The sequence below is a fragment of the Schistocerca serialis genome, chromosome 4 (genome assembly GCF_023864345.2).
Source record: "Schistocerca serialis cubense isolate TAMUIC-IGC-003099 chromosome 4, iqSchSeri2.2, whole genome shotgun sequence".
Lineage (NCBI taxonomy): Eukaryota > Metazoa > Arthropoda > Insecta > Orthoptera > Acrididae > Schistocerca > Schistocerca serialis.
The window spans coordinates 709,358,347-709,370,928 of record NC_064641.1 but is presented as its reverse complement, the minus strand read 5'-3'; the positions used below and the strand labels follow the sequence as shown (position 1 = coordinate 709,370,928).

At 44.6% G+C, this 12,582-nt stretch overlaps 1 protein-coding gene across 1 annotated transcript in view; it reads right to left on the bottom strand.

The window, feature by feature from the left end:
• Nucleotides 1-12,582, bottom strand: part of LOC126474711 (protein alan shepard) — a 429,882-nt gene that overhangs the window by 353,105 nt on the left and 64,195 nt on the right. The gene's annotated exons all lie outside the window — the stretch shown is intronic.

Sequence of the window (12,582 nt, the reverse complement as noted above, 5' to 3'; positions counted from 1 at the left end):
TTTTCCTACTCAATTCAATGGGTGACATTTACCAGCCGAGGTTTTGTTTTACCTTCTTTCTTCTGCCAAGTGTAAGCTGCTGCCAAGATATCTCCTGAAAGACTCTTACAGAATATTTGTTAAGCATTATTACCGTCCTTTGCGTTAGGTAAGGAAGCAGGTAGTGCATAAGAGGAACACGCAGCTCATTTCTGAATGCACGGTACGAGCCCGCGCGCCGTACGGAACTCCCAGCAGGTGCCCCTCACCTCTGTGTGTGATGCTGCTGGTATCCCCGGCTCCTGGCTGCAGCGGCCAGCCGCAGCATTTCAATCGGCGCTTCATATCAGCGCTCCTCGCATAACTCCACAGCACATGTAGCTGCAACCCCCCCCCCCCCCCCTCTTCACCTGCCCGCCTCTCACCCCACCCCTCCGATACGCCGACCACACACATGTTCAATTTCCTCCCCTCCGCCAAGCCATTCAGTAGGCTACGATCGGCACGACTAGAACTGGTTCTTGTAGCCGGAAGCAGATTGCTAACGCGGGTGAAGTACCGTGGAATGCACGTATTGCGTAACATCCAGTTAGGCAACAGTTGTACATCTGTTACATACAATGTGTATGGCTATGCGAGCCATAACTCGCAAGATAGTGGCAATCTACAGCATTTCTTTGACAGATATCTCTTTCATGTATCATTGCACGACATGAAGCACGCTTACTGAGTAATTCGCATGAAACGAAAAACTGTTATCAGCATTAGATGCAAAGAAATACCCGACGATCCAATATATATATATATATATATATATATATATATATATATATATATATGTGTGTGTGTGTGTGTGTGTGTGTGTGTGAGAGAGAGAGAGAGAGAGAGAGAGAGAGAGAGAGAGGGGGGGGGATTTTTAATTTTAACACAACTGATGTGTTATATACTATTGAGAGAAAAAAACTCTTTCGGATTGGTTCTGTTTTCATCGACATGCTGCGCTGTAGTGGTCCGGAGCTACTGCCCAAATGGTTCAAATGGCTCTGAGCACTATGCGACTTAACTTCTGAGGTCATCAGTCGCCTAGAACTTGGAACTAATTAAACCTAACTAACCTAAGGACATCACACACATCCATGCCCGAGGCAGGATTCGAACCTGCGACCGGAGCGGCCGCTCGGCTCCAGACTGTAGCGCCTAGAACCGCACGGCCACTCCGGCCGGCCAGCTACTGCCCATCATTATGTTGACTGATAGTCGACACAAAAGGACAATTGTGTGGACTAGCAGCTGAATGTCCAACGGAAGTCATTCACTACATGAATGAGTAAATGAACACAATTTTGAAAGGTTCGTTGTCATTAAGCAAGCCACTAACTCAAATGTAGCGTACTATAACAGACTATATTAAAAAAAAATTAAAACGTATCTTTGGTGCATTTCTCTAATAAGCGCTTACTCTTCCAACTATCCACACTTCACTTTCTCATCAAAGGTCCTTATGTATCACAACGTATTTTCCATTAGAGTTCAACACAAATCAGCTTCGTGTGAACACCTTTACTTTCTATTCTTAACATATTTGAGAAAACTGAATGGGTTCCGTTAACGTCTCGCAGCCGTCGCCGCCATCGCCCTGCCTCCCTCACCATTCCTCCCCCACACCAAAGGTCTGTTCCAAGTAGTGTCTTAGCTAGTCGCCCTGAATTGTGTTATACGATTCAGTCACTTGGAAAGGTAATCACGTGGCAATGTCTTCGAAATGTAAAACTATCATTGGGCAGAGGGCTGATTTAACACCACACTGCTGTACTAGAAAATGGTCGGGCAATGTTGTTCGTTTTTAACTTCCACCAAAGAGATGCCTCATACACATGATTGGAGATACCGAAAATTTTGGTTTCTTAAAGAAAGTATTACATTACAGAAAAAGTTAGCTGCAAGAGAAAAGGTCTTAGAACAAGTAATTGACAGCCAGTGAACATCTAGATTTGCCACCTCAGAAAGGAGCAGCCAACAAGTTACAGTTTCGAAAAATACAAGGCGACACCACGTGATCAAAAGTATCCGAACACCCCCACAAACATACGGTTTTCATATTAGGTGCATTGTGCTGTCACTTACTGCCAGGTACTCCGTATCAGTGACCTCATTAGTCATTAGACATCGTAAGAGAGCAGAATGGGGCGCTCCGCGCAACTCACAGGCTTCGTACGTGTTCAGGTGATTGGGTGTCACTTGTGTCATACGTCTGTACGCGAGATTTCCACTGTCCTGAACATGCCTAGGTCCACTGTTTCCGATGTGATAGTCAAGTGGAAACGTGAAGGGATACGTATAGCACAAAAGCGTACAGGCCGGCCTAGTCTGTTGATTGACAGATCGCCGACAGTTGAAGAGGGTCGTACTGTGTAATAGGCAGACATCTATCCAGACTATCACACAGGTATTCCACACTGCAACAGGTTCCACTGCAAGTACGATGACAGGCGTGAGGTGAGAAAACTTGGATTTCATGGTCGAGTGGCTGCTCATAGTCCATATATCACGCTGGTAAAACCCAAACGACGCCTCGCTTGGTGTAAGGAGCGTAAACATTAGACGAATGGACAGTGGAAAAACGTTGTGTGGAGTGACGAATCACGGTACACAATGTGGCGATCCGATGGCAGAGTGTGGATATGGCGAATGCCCGGTGAACGTCATCTGTTCAGCATGTGTAGTGCCTACAGTAAAATTCAGAGGCGGTGGTGTTATGATATGGTCGTGTTTTTCATGGAAGGGCTTGCACCCATTGTTTTGCGTGGTACTATCACAGCACAGGCCTTCACTGATGTTTTAAGCACCTTCTTTCTTCCCACTGTTGAAGAGCAATTGGGGAATGGCGATTGTATCTTTCACCATGATCGAGAACCCGTTCATCATCCATCGTCTGTGGCGGATTCGTTCTGTTTTCATCGACATGCTGCGCTGTAGTGGTCCGGAGCTACTGCTCAAATGGTTCAAATGGCTCTGAGGTCATCAGTCGCCTATAACTTAGAACTAATTGAACCTAACTAACCTAAGGACATCACACATATCCATGCCCGAGGCAGGATTCGAACCTGCGACCGGAGCGGCCGCTCGGCTCCAGACTGTAGCGCCTAGAACCGCACGGCCACTCCAGCCGGCCAGCTACTGCCCATCATTATGCTGACTGATAGTCGACACAAAAGGACAATTGTGTGGACTAGCAGTCGAATGTCCAACGGAAGTCATTCACTACATGAATGAGTAAATGGTATCACACTGTAATGGACTGGCCTGCACAGAGTCCTGACCTGAATCCTACGGAATACCTTTGGGATGTTTTTTGAACGCCGACTACGCGACAGGCCCCACCGACCGGCGTCGATACTTCGCCTCAGTGCAGCACTCCGTGAAGAAAGGGCTGCCATTCCCCGAGAAACCTTCCAGCACCTGATTGAATGTATGCCTGCGAGAAGGGAAGCTGTCATCAAGGCTAAGGATGGTCCAACACCATCCTGAATTCCAGTGTTACCGATGGACGGCGCCACGAACTTTTAAGTCATATTCAGCCAGGTGTCCGTATATTATTGATCACATAGTGTATCTCCAAGGAGTCGTTCCAGCAGCCGTATAGAATGCTCTGAACTGTGCATATTAAGGATTATTTTATCGGCCGGGACGTTACAGCTTACGTGGACATCAATCTGGGTAAGTTTTGTCATAACAAAATGAGAAATTTTATGTTGCGGGCCATTCCCAAACAGGACAGTTGGAGTAGCAGTCATTAAAAGACGCGTTTTTCAATGCGACGATATCTTTTCACGAAATTTCCATCACCAGCCTTCTCGTCCGAATGCGAAACTGTTCTACTGACCCCCTCTACATACGAAGAGGTGATCATCTTAGTAAAATAATAGAAACCAGAGCTCGCACGGGAAGATTTAAGTGTTCGTTTTTCGAATGTTCGGTTCGAGAGTGTAACAATAGAGAAATAGTGCGAAAGTGGTTCAATGAACCCTCTGTCAAGCATTTAAGTGGGAACTGCAGAGTAGTCAAGTAGATTAGGCACGTCCGACTTTTTGCGGCGTTAAGAGAAGGAGTCCAAAGATATGCAAGATCGCGTTGTATGGTACAAGCAGAGCATACTGAATAACATTGGTTGCAGCTGAAGCCCGCATTTAGTGGTTGTTTTCATGTAACAACTTACGCTCTATGAATATATGCTGTTTTTAAGCATTGCTTCCTTTGAGATCTCTCGAAAATGCGTCGTCTTTGGTACGATTCGTGCATATTGGCAACTATACGATTTTCCTATTACAACTTGCGTGATGTGACAATATGCCGTTTCAAGGTACCGTCACAACGAATATTAAACACATCACATTGTTTCACGCACTACTTAGAAAATTTAAATGTCACGTAATGAAATATATGTGATAAAAGAAGACCTTTCCGACACTACGTAAGATCAAATACGTGGACATTAGTAACATGTACTGACAGTAGTGGTGTAGCTAGAGATGTGGACTGATGAACAGAAACGCTACTGGTTCACGTCATGCTTTATGCAATTTTTTATTCGGCTTCATGTTTTCTAGAAGAGCCTGGGGATTTCTTATTAATTTAAATCAAGTATTTTCTGGAATGGTCGATGCCACGTATAAATCAGAGCGCCCTTCTCTCATCTTCGACGACCGCCAACGGAGTTAAGGTAACAAGTTTACGCATTTCCATTTCGGTTGACTGTGGTTGCGCGTTAGATACAGCAGCTGGAAAGCACTGCGGTCGCATATCACCGTACGCTCGACTTCGTGGAGGGTGCACCAACAACGTTGGAAACCACGATTAGCGTGCTTGACATTCAGAGAGACGTCCTGTGGCACGACAGCGTAAAGGGATTATTTGCTTCTCCCCCGTCTTGAACAACAGGCCACGGTGCCAGAGAACATCAGCCAGGACCGGTTTTCTAGTTCCATTTTCCAGGAATCGCGTGTGAAACAGCAACTCTCAACCTGCTGTTTGCTTCAGTCTGACGCTTAGAGCAGAAGTTCCTATAATGGTCCATGATTTATAATTAACAACCAACGGAAACGTGGTTAATCAGTTTGACTACTTCAACGTACTAACCCTATTAGAAAAGGAAGAAAAAGATTCAACGCTATAGAAATGCACGAGATGGTAAAGGAAGAACAGGGCAACGGATGGAATACTTGGCAGTTATATAGAAATCTGCTCTTCACGCAGTTGGTTTGGTCCAATACCGTCCTGGCCGTATCCAACCTATGGGAGAGTACTGTATGTGCTGGAATTGATAGCGGGTACTACAAGAAGTTGTTAAACGTCGTCTAACCATAACTTTGCAGTTAGAAAATGACTACAGACTCTGCTAATAACAACTTGCCGAAACTTGCGTATAAAACACTTTTACATTCCACAGCTACACAAACTGTGTAACGATCTCATTGCCTATAGAAAGTATCCTCGTTGTTGGTTGTCAACGAAATGGAAAAACAGATTTCTGCTTTGTACAGTTAGACACTTTTCTTCAAATACGGATATATGCAATGTAATAAACAAACGCACTAATATCTGTAGTACATTAGCGCAACCTTCTGGAGTCTATCACATCGTTAAAATACGTAGGCACAACAATATGTGACATAAAATGGAGAACACGTGGAACAAGTAGTATGGAAGGCGAATGAATAAGATTTAAGTTTGCTGGGAAGATCAGCTACGTGTAATGCATCTGTCGAAGTCTCTCTCTGATGTTGCAGTCTTCAAAGCAAGTTCTCCGGAAGTTCAGTATGGAACTGAAAGGCGCGCAGCTAAAATCGTAATAGGTTAGCATCGCTAATTCGAAAGCCTCCACTGCTGCTAAGTGAATTTAAGTAGAAATAATTGGAAGAAAGGCGATAAACGGCAATTATACTCTGTTCATCATAAGAATAAACCTGATGTAAACAAACACAAAACTATGATTGGTCAGAAGTGATATCAAGCGTACACTGATGTTTTTACCCTCTTATGTATTAGGTATCTTATTACTAAATTACGACAAATGAAACTGTAAGCTATTCTAATGTATTAGCAACCACCAACTTTTCTTAATCACGCTTTAGCTACGTAGTTTTTTTATTTCAAAAATCGTGTACAGCCTCAGTCTGTCCTGTTGTGCTCTGACTGTCGCGCTGTTAAAAGGCAGTATGAAAATGGCTGAGCCTGCCTCCTGCTCCGTAGTGAAACACGCGTGTGCAACACAGGTAAAAAGTTCCGAGAAACTGATTGTTCTTAAAGTTTTCCATAAATTTATAGAAACAAAATCGGCTTTGAAGTTTTCCAAGGAACTGTATTTGATACAGTTGAGATACAAATACACATTGGATGTACAGCGAAATTGGTACCGTCTTAGAGATGGTCCAGTTCATGGATCACTGGTTCAAATCTCGCCTTTATAATATTTTTTTCGTTCAATTTGAAATACCTACAACTCGTAATTGTAAAATTCATCAACATTTTTATGAATAATACATGTCTTCTTGGTTGCAATCACATACTGCACGGGTCACTCCTGTTTTCATTTCACACAAATTCTTAATTATAAACTTTTATGAAAGATTGTTAATAAAGGTTGCTTAAATTAAGAAAAAATTAATTGTTTTGGGACGAAAATAATAAAATAAGTACTCTTTATTTGGACTATGTGTATTGTTTTATACCGCAGATGTAGTCTCACATGAACCAGAGTGATAAAGTAGAAACATGAAAAATAATCATTTCATAACATCGAGCACACAATACAAGTGCCGCAATTTTACATTTGCCACTGTGCCATTACAATATGAACCCGAGTCAACTGATGTGGAGCGAAGTTGAGGGATTTGTCGCGAGCAATAACAAGACTGTTAAGCTACTAGATGTACTGGAACTAACGCACGCAGCATTCTCACATGTCACTGCCGAACGCTGGCGGGATATAAAATGGCACGTCATAAAAGAAGAGGAGAAAATGTGGCGTCTGGATGGCTTCGTGGATTCTGTTGTTGATCGACTCGTTATCAACGCAGCAGATGACATTTCCAGAACTGAAATATATTTCTCGGATTCGGATAAGGAAGGAGCTAAGACATTACCAGATGACTGACTGTAAATAATACCTTCTGTGGCGTCAGTATTCAAGAGTACGGTGAAATCCCTGCAGTATGCTTTTGCATCACACAGCTCGCTCAGAAAAATTACCCTGTGTTTAAGTTAGGAATTTTCATCACTCTTGTTTGTAATCAGAATATTATGTTAGATGAGAACGGGAGAATTTTATGCTTCCCGTCTGGCCACCCAAGAAACGTGCTGTGGTGCTGAAGTTTTGCCGAATATTGCTTCATTTAAAAATTAAATGACATTTGAAGCTATATTGTTTGTCTGCTCGTCTCTTTTTTGCGTCTGCACTGCAACTGCTCACATCGTTGCACGCTAGCAGGATCAGCTGGCTGTCCAGTGCTGTCCGAGTTAAAATGCGCCGGCGGGGCTGTTGTCCCGCATTATCGCTCAGTCAATGTGCGAACACGGCATAAAACGTATCCTTATAATCGTTCTTGATTTTTCGAAACAGCTCGGCTTCCGCTCCATGTGAAATGAAATCCAATGAGATTCAAGCAAACGCGGAAGAATACATGGTGTAATCCGGTTTATTCTTATGATGAACACAGTATAGTGTAAGACTGTGCTACAGTTCATCGTATATCTTGAGTAGGACTACAATAACATAATGACAGATCAGGGTTCGATCGAACATGTAAGGCCATTTCTCCATACGCAAACAGGGCAGAGTGGCTACGACGAAAAACGTTGCACAGCGCTTGGTGCGATGGCTTACGGAGAATACATTGATGAGCCAAAGCATTGTGGCTCAAAATGGCTCTGAGCCCTATGGGACTTAAAATCTATGGTCATCAGTCCCCCAGAACTTAGAACTACTTAAACCTAACTAACCTAAGGACATCACACAACACCCAGTCATCACGAGGCAGAGAAAATCCCTGACCCCGCCGGGAATCGAACCCGGGAACCCGGGCGCGGGAAGCGGGAATCAATACATTGTGATCACTTATTTATTAGCGTGTTGGTCCACCTTTGGGACGCAACAAAAAAAAAAATAGAGATTCTGCCCGACAAATTCGTCCAGGGCTTGGCAGATTACCGGGTGTCTAAGCACACGTCACTAAATTTCCGTAAATTACGAACTGGAAGATTGCACGCGCGAGAGTGGCGCTCGTTAGCGTCCTTGGTGTGTTCCATCAGGTTTATATCTGGCTGATTTGGTGGCCACGACATCAACGTGACGTCTCTATCATACTTCTCAAGCCACTGTAGCACGATTCTCGCCTTGTGGCATGGACAGTTATCTTGCCGGAAGATGCCGTCGCCATCGGGGAAGGCATCAAGCACGGATGCAAGTGGTCCGCAATAATGTTCACTTGATCCACGGCAATCATAGTGCCTTCGGTTACTACCTCAGGTCCCATGTGAGGCCAGGTGAATGTCCGCCATAGCATAAAACTGCTCTCGGCGGCCTAGGTCTGTGACGCGGCGCATCTTTCGCCCTCTGGCCTGGATGACGGCGAATCTTCTATCTACCTGGTGTAACAATATGTAAGTCATCTGATCAGGTGATACGTTTCCATTGGTCCCTAGTCCAACTTCAGTGCTTCTGTGGCCATTGCCATCGAAGTTGACGAAGTCGTCGGTGAAAATGGGAACACGTAGGGCCTATCTGTTGCGTAGCCTCTGTTCAACAATGTGCGCTGAACGGTGTGTTTGTGATTCGAGAGACTTGTGCTGCACCATCACTTTCGGTGAAAGAGGTGTGGACATCCACTACTTAGTCGCTACTCGTGGTTTCACCGTCCTTTAACGACTTTCCTCACATGCTCACGGCAACAGTGGCGCGGGAATAGTCGAACAGCTTCCCCATTTCCGAGATGCTCGTTCCCAAGCGCCGCATAAATACCTGCCCTTTGTCAAAGTAGTCTGTGTCACTGGATTTCCCCGTCTGACGCCTGTATCGTCGCTATGAGCCCCATTCGACTCTGCTCCGTTTACGCACTTTCCTTATGCCTTCATGTGCCCGTAACACCACAAGACAGCATCAGTCTAGCGGTGATTATTGGTCACAATGTGTTGACTCATCAGCGTGAGTAGTCTCCAAAGCAGCATAGCAGTTAATGTATCCCATATTATACACTACTGGCCATTAAAATTGTTACACCACGAAGACGACGTTCTACAGACGTGAAATTTAACGGACAGGAAGGAGATGCTGTGATATGCAAATGATTAGCTTTTCAGATCATTCACACCACGTTGGCGCCGGTGGCGACACCTACAACGTGCTGACATGAGGAAAGTTTCCAACTGATTTCTCATACACAAACAACAGTTGATCGGCGTTGCCTGGTGAAACGTTGTTGTGATGCCTCGTGTAAGGAGGAGAAATGCGTACCATCACGTTTCCGACTTTGATAAAGGTCAGATTGTAGCCTATCGCGATTGCCGTTTATCGTATAGCAACATTGCTTCTCGCGTTGGTCGAGATCTAATGACTGTTAGCAGAATATGGAATCGGTGGGTTCAGGAGGGTAATACGGAACGGCGTGCTGCATCCCAACGGCCTCGTATCACTAGCAGTCGAGATGACAGGCATCTTATCCGCGTGGCCGTAACGGATCGTGCAGCCACGTCTCTATCCCTGAGTCAACAGATGGGTACGTTTGCAAGACAACAACCATCAGCACGAACAGTTCGACGACGTTTGCAGCAGCATGGACTATCAGCTCGGAGACCATGAATGCGGTTACCCTTGACGCTGCATCACAGAAAGGAGCGCCTGCGATGGTGTTCTGAACGACGAACCTGGGTGCACGAATGGCAAAACGTCATTTTTTCGGATGAATACAGGTTCTGTGTACAGCATCATGATGGTCGCATCCGTGTTTGGCGACATCGCGGTGAACGCACATTGGAAGCGTGTATTCGTCATCGCCATACTGGCGTATCACCCGGCGTGATGGTATGGGGTGCCATTGGTTACACGTCTCGGTCACCTCTTGTTCGTATTGACAGCATTTTGAACAGTGGACGTTACATTTCAGATGTGTTACGACACGTCGCTCTACCCTTCATTCGATCCCTGCGAAATCATACATTTCAGCAGGATAATGGACGACCGCATGTCCTGTACAGGCCTTTCTGGATACAGAAAATGTTCGACTGCTGCCCTGGCCAGCACATTCTCCAGATCTCTCACCAACTGAAAACGTCTGGTCAATGGTGGCCGAGCAACTGGCTCGTCACATTACGCCAGTCACTACTCTTGATGAGCTGTGGTATCGTTTTGAAGCTGCATGGGCAGCTGTACCTGTACACGCCATCCAAGCTCTGTTTGAATGAATGCCCAGGAGTATCATGGCCGTTATTACTGCCAGAAGTGGTTGTTCTGGGTACTGATTTATCAGGATCTATGTAGCCAAATAGCGTGAAATTGTACTCAGATGTCAGATCTAGTATAATATATTTGTTCAATGAATACCCGTTTATCATCTGCATTTCTTCTTGGTGTAACAATTTTAATGGCCAGTAATGTATGAATTGACAGCCCGTTCCACAGTGCATGAGAATTTCTGTACCTTCCTGTCGTACATTTACATGTTTTCTTCGAAGAGGACTCCCATCTTTGGGGGTTGCTAACAAAAGAAAAAGTGGCCCAGCATGAAAAGAGCTCGCGAGGAATATGGAACCAGTGTGCGGACTAGGCCGGCTGTCGAAAGATGTGAGCTGCGAAGCAGTTTCCCACGCGTGAGAAGCGCATGCGCGCCAGCGCCCTCCAAGTCAACGGTCAGCGAACTCCACTGGGAGCAACACAAGATCCCGCCACCCAGGCTCGCGCCCAAACACAGCGGCCGTGTTCCCAAAAGCAACCTGCTTGCAGGGAAGAACCTTACGATACGGAAAAACGGTATTAAGAAGCGAGAACAAAGGTAAAAGCCACGGCGTCAGTTCACTACGTAACGCTAGACACGCACAATATCGTTCAACAAATACGCAAGCCACAAAGTCAGCAAAACCCGTGTATTTTTGTCGCCTCGCGTGCGTTATCTTTCTGTTTTTCCCTTACACGATAAACATACGTTACATACAACCAAGTCTTTTTTGAGTGTTATTAAGGGAGCAAGAAGCTTCTCCACGTTTGTTAACTTCATATGGAGACAGTAATACCAATACTTCACCACCGCTAACCATCTAATATTGTGACATTTCAGTTAAGGTGGATGATGCAACATCTGAAGACCATTTACCTTCAGAACAGGTTGGAATTCGTGCACATGAGAGTTCTTTTACCATGGAGGAGGCCGATGTCTATGCAGGAATGCGAGAGTAAGAGTGGTCTTCTAACTACAGAAACGATCACCATCTTCTCATGACCGCCCGTCTTTGAAGAAAGTATCTCGTTTAGGCAGGGAATGTATAACACAGATGACTTTGGTGAAATTTATTTATCAGTCCAGGACCATGTTCATGGTAGTCAGATCGCAATTTTAAAACTAACATTACATATCACACATTTTTCGAAATCCAACGCAAGTAATTTATGTTAAGCAAAAGAGTTCTGAACACTATATGTGAAATGGAGGCGCTGATCACTGGACTGAAATCTGTCGGCAAATAAATTGCACTGAAATTAGCATTTGTGTTATGCATTTCCTACAGTTTGAAGAAAGTGGTCAAACTTTTCCAAGTATGCCAAATAAGACGGTAACTCTATTATAGTAGATAAATCGCACGCGTAGTACTAAAGGACAAATCTAAAGATGGGATGCTGTTCATTTATGACAATGTGTGAGAACGTTTGTGTACGTCCTCAGAAAATAGCCGCAAGGCATTTCATGAAAGGACTAATGAGTTTGCAACAATATAGTTTGCAACACAAAGGTCTCCGCGCGAAGGTATTCTGGGTATAGTGCACGCTGGAATACATCAAGTACACAGAAACAAAGGAACTCAAAACATTCGGTAGCATTAAGTTTATTACATAGGCTGCCGACTATGTCGTCTAAGCTTATTATTTTCCAAGTGATATCTCGTTCCTGTAAGAATAAGGCACAGCTAGCTCGCAGAGCGCACAGTGGGCACCGTTACATAAAGAAATCCATTCTAGCCGACAGTAATTACATAACGTCCACGCTCATCTTCAGAAATTACACTCATGTTAAAAAAAAAAAAAAAACAGAAAAACCTTGAACGACTGAAGATAGGTTGTTCATATTCACAGTACATGTACATTAGTATGTTCTGCAGAAATGATTATCATTTGAACCATGTCGGCTCGCCGGTTCAAATTCAACATCAATATTTTGGCGCAACATCATCAACCGGTGAAATGCGCCTGTGGCTCTGGTTGTCGCTGTAAACCGAAGATAAAGAATCAGTGTGACTCGAGCAGCCATGCACGATGCCCCCACAGACGTACGCGCGAACCGCACCGTCAAATCAGTGAGCTTGGAAGTGGCATGAGAGAATGTGATGCATCCATCGCGAAAA